This window comes from Lethenteron reissneri, chromosome 46 (assembly GCF_015708825.2).
Source record: "Lethenteron reissneri isolate LAM-NWPU_2019-01 chromosome 46, ASM1570882v1, whole genome shotgun sequence".
In the NCBI taxonomy this organism is placed as follows: Eukaryota; Metazoa; Chordata; class Hyperoartia; order Petromyzontiformes; family Petromyzontidae; genus Lethenteron; species Lethenteron reissneri.
In genome coordinates, this window is record NC_083824.1 from 5,001,719 (window position 1) to 5,007,718 (window position 6,000).

Here is a 6,000-nt window from a genome sequence, read left to right on the forward strand (position 1 = left end):
CGGTACGAACATCTCGACACTGGGAAACAAAGGCGGTCGGGCGTGGTACTGGTATCGGCGTTTACGCTGCTGCTGCTGCTGCTGCGACTCGCTAACAGGTTCCTTCAGCCTGGAGCAGACTGCACTGGGAGGGTGTCTTTGTCTTCTTGTGGCCGTGTGGTTGTGTGTGGTTGTAATGGGTGCGTGTGTCTGTGTGTGTGGATGTTGTTCTGTGTGTGCACGCCTGTGTGCTTGTCTTTGTAACAATGTGGGGGGGAGGGGAGCGGTGGTGTAGCGGTCAGCGTGCTGCGCTACGAACCCGGCGACCCGAGTTCGATTCCCGCTCACGGCCCAACCCCAGTGACGATGATCTGAACCGGTGCTGGTCCACCCCTAGGTCGACTCGGCCTCGAATGAGTACCTGGTTCGATGTCTACACATCGCCACTGGGGAGACAAAGGCAGTCGGGGGTGGTGCTGGCCACCCATCCCCTCGTCTGCCGTGTCGGCCTTCGCTGACAGCTCTTACCCCAGCACCGTACGTAGTCGCTTGAGGCTATACGGGGCATCTTTGTCTGTTGCGCGTAACAAAGACAAAGGGGAGCGGTGGTGCAGTGGTTAGCGCCGTGCGTTACAAACCCAGCCACCTGAGTTAAATTCCCAGCCGCGGTTCATATCAATGGAAAGTGACATATGAACCGGGGTTGGGCCTCCCCTAGGTCGACTCGGCCTTAAATGAGTACCTCGTACGGTGTTTAAACGTAAGCTGTCGGCAGACAATAGCGGCTGGGCAGACGTATAACATCATCTCTCGCGTAGCCCATATAGACTGTTGGGGAAAATATTAGCGAGCACCTATTAAGGCCGGCACGGCACACGAGGGGGTGGGTGGCCAGCACCACGCCCGGACACCTTTGTCTCCCCAGTGGCGATGTTTACACACCGCACCGGGAACTCATTTGAGGCTGAGTCGACCTAGGGGAGAACCAGCACGGGTTCAGATAATCGTCACTGGGGTCGCCGGGTTCGTAGCGCAGCGCACTGACCTCTGCACTACCGCACCCCATCAAAGACAAAGATCCCCCTATAGCCTTAACAGACCGTTGTCAACCACACACGCGCACACATTCACGTCCAAAGAGCACAATACATACACACACACCCATAGACAAATACAGTACTGTAGATCAAGATCTGCCGTTTAGGATTGCATTAGCATACACAGATAGACACACACACAGATAGACACACACACACATTCATAGTCACACATTCACGCACATACACAAACATGAACATCACCCGTGAACACGCACACGCACTGCTTTGCTGAATGGGGGGGGGGGGGGTGTCTCCCCGCGCTATACCGGCTGTAGGGGTTATTTGACCATACTTCACCACGCTGGTTAGTGCGGGAGACATAGACGGTGGGAGCATAGAAGTACAGTACGCATTATTTTGCAGCACTGCCCAGCGCGCAACCTGTTTGTGGATGGAGTGGTCACTAATCACGTGACACTCCAGGCTAAAACCTGCTTAGCTTCCGAAATCTCACGAGTTCGGGCTCATTCCGGAGGTATTCTATTATAGGCCACATACACAAGTATCCACACACACACATGAACATTCATACACAGGCACACTCGCACGCATTAACATTCACACAGGGGGACACACAATTATCTATTACTAAAAGCCCGGCGTCAACTAAATGATAAGAGCCTCTCAGAAGACCTGAATTAAAAAGTTCTAGGAAGTGGACTCGACTCAGATGTGGGGGCAAAAAGTTGATTCAACAGGGTTACCAACAATTGGCGCCCCGCCCAAAATATATTTATTTTGTAGGCATGTATGCCTACACACCCTACTGACAATAGAGTCAGTAGTATCTACTGCCTCTACACACCTACATACAATAGAGTCAGTAGTATCTACTGACCTTACACAGCCTACATACAATAGAATCAGTAGTATCTACTGACCCTACACACTCACATACAATAGAGTCAGTAGTATCTACTGACCCTACACACCTACATACAATAGAGTCAGTAGTATCTACTGACTCTACACACCTACATACAATAGAGTCAGTAGTATCTACTGACTCTACACACCTACATACACTAGAGTCAGTAGTATCTACTGACTCTACACACCTACATACAATAGAGTCAGTAGTATCTACTGACTCTACACACCTACATACACTAGAGTCAGTAGTATCTACTGACTCTACACACACCTACATACAATAGAGTCAGTAGCATCTACTGACTCTACACACCTACTTACACTAGAGTCAGTAGTATCTACTAACTCTACACACCCTACATACAATAGCGTCAGTAGTATCTACTGACTCTACACACCTACATACAACAGAGTCAGTAGTATCTACTGACTCTACACACCCTAAATACAATAGCGTCAGTAGTATCTACTGACTCTACACACCTACATACAACAGAGTCAGTAGTATCTTCTGACTCTACACACCCTACATACAATAGAGTCAGTAGTATCTACTAACTCTACACACCTACATACAATAGAGTCAGTAGTATCTACTGACCCTACACACCCTACATACAATAGATTCAGTAGTATCTACTAACTCTACACACCTACATACAATAGAGTCAGTAGTATCTACTAACTCTACACACCCTACATACAATAGAGTCAGTAGTATCTACTAACTCTACACACCCTACATACAATAGAGTCAGTAGTATCTACTGACTCTACACACCTACATACACTAGAGTCAGTAGTATCTACTGAGTCTACACACTTACATACAATAGAGTCAGTAGCATCTACTGACTCTACACACCTACTTACACTAGAGTCAGTAGTATCTACTAACTCTACACACCTACTTACACTAGAGTCAGTAGTATCTACTGACTCTACACACCTACATACAACAGAGTCAGTAGTATCTACTGACTCTACACACCCTACATACAATAGCGTCAGTAGTATCTACTGACTCTACACACCTACATACAACAGTCAGTAGTATCTACTAACTCTACACACCCTACATACAATAGAGTCAGTAGTATCTACTGACTCTACACACCTACATACAATAGAGTCAGTATTATCTACTGACCCTACACACCTACATACAACAAAGTCAGTAGTATCTACTGACTCTACACACCAACATACAATAGAGTCATTAGTATCTACTGACCCTACACACCTACATACAATAGAGTCAGTAGTATCTACTGACCCTACACACCTACATACAACAAAGTCAGTAGTATCTACTGACTCTACACACCAACATACAATAGAGTCAGTAGTATCTACTTACCCTACACACCTACATACAATAGAGTCAGGAGTATCTACTACCTCTACACACCTACATACAACAGTGTCAGTAGTATCTACTGACTCTACACACCCTACATACAATAGAGTCAGTAGTATCTACTAACTCTACACACCCTACATACAATATAGTCAGTAGTATCTACTAACTATACACACCTACATACAATAGAGTCAGTAGTATCTACTAACTCTACACATCCTACATACAATAGAGTCAGTAGTATCTACTGACCCTACACACCCTACACACAATAGATTCAGTAGTATCTACTAACTCTACACACCTACATACAATAGAGACAGTAGTATCTACTAACTCTACACACCCTACATACAATAGAGTCAGTAGCATCTACTAACTCTACACACCCTACATACAATAGATTCAGTAGTATCTACTAACTCTACACACCTACATACAATAGAGTCAGTAGAATCTACTAACTCTACACACCCTACATACAATAGAGTCAGTAGTATCTACTAACTCTACACACCCTACATACAATAGAGTCAGTAGTATCTACTGACCCTACACACCCAACATACAATAGAGTCAGTAGTATCTACTAACTCTACACACCTACACACAATAGAATCAGTAGTATCTACTGACTCTACACACCTACATACAATAGAGTCAGTAGTATCTACTGACTCTACACACCTACATACACTAGAGTCAGTAGTATCTACTGAGTCTACACACCTACATACAATAGAGTCAGTAGCATCTACTGACTCTACACACCTACTTACACTAGAGTCAGTAGTATCTACTAACTCTACACACCTACTTACACTAGAGTCAGTAGTATCTACTGACTCTATACACCTACATACAACAGAGTCAGTAGTATCTACTGACTCTACACACCCTACATACAATAGCGTCAGTAGTATCTACTGACTCTACACACCTACATACAACAGAGTCAGTAGTATCTACTAACTCTACACACCCTACATACAATAGAGTCAGTAGTATCTACTGACTCTACACACCTACATACAATAGAGTCAGTATTATCTACTGACCCTACACACCTACATACAACAAAGTCAGTAGTATCTACTGACTCTACACACCAACATACAATAGAGTCATTAGTATCTACTGACCCTACACACCTACATACAATAGAGTCAGTAGTATCTACTGACCCTACACACCTACATACAACAAAGTCAGTAGTATCTACTGACTCTACACACCTACATACAATAGAGTCAGTAGTATCTACTGACTCTACACACCTACATACAATAGAGTCAGTAGTATCTACTGACTCTACACACCTACATACACTAGAGTCAGTAGTATCTACTGAGTCTACACACCTACATACAATAGAGTCAGTAGCATCTACTGACTCTACACACCTACTTACACTAGAGTCAGTAGTATCTACTAACTCTACACACCTACTTACACTAGAGTCAGTAGTATCTACTGACTCTACACACCTACATACAACAGAGTCAGTAGTATCTACTGACTCTACACACCCTACATACAATAGCGTCAGTAGTATCTACTGACTCTACACACCTACATACAACAGAGTCAGTAGTATCTACTAACTCTACACACCCTACATACAATAGAGTCAGTAGTATCTACTGACTCTACACACCTACATACAATAGAGTCAGTATTATCTACTGACCCTACACACCTACATACAACAAAGTCAGTAGTATCTACTGACTCTACACACCCTACATACAATAGCGTCAGTAGTATCTACTGACTCTACACACCTACATACAACAGAGTCAGTAGTATCTACTAACTCTACACACCCTACATACAATAGAGTCAGTAGTATCTACTGACTCTACACACCTACATACAATAGAGTCAGTAGTATCTACTAACTCTACACACCCTACATACAATATAGTCAGTAGTATCTACTAACTATACACACCTACATACAATAGAGTCAGTAGTATCTACTAACTCTACACACCCTACATACAATAGAGTCAGTAGTATCTACTGACCCTACACACCCTACATACAATAGATTCAGTAGTATCTACTAACTCTACACACCTACATACAATAGAGACAGTAGTATCTACTAACTCTACACACCCTACATACAATAGAGTCAGTAGCATCTACTAACTCTACACACCCTACATACAATAGAGTCATTAGTATCTACTAACTTTACACACCTACATACAATAGAATCAGTAGTATCTACTGACCCTACACACCTACATACAATAGAGTCAGTAGTATCTACTGACTCTACACACTTACATACAATAGAGTCAGTAGTATCTACTGACTCTACACACTTACATACAATAGAGTCAGTAGTATCTACTGACCCTACACACCTACATACAATAGTCAGTAGTATCTACTGACTCTACACACCTACATACAATAGAGTCAGTAGTATCTACTGACTCTACACACCTACATACACTAGAGTCAGTAGTATCTACTGAGTCTACACACCTACATACAATAGAGTCAGTAGCATCTACTGACTCTACACACCTACTTACACTAGAGTCAGTAGTATCTACTAACTCTACACACCTACTTACAATAGAGTCAGTAGTATCTACTGACCCTACACACCCTACATACAATAGATTCAGTAGTATCTACTAACTCTACACACCTACATACAATAGA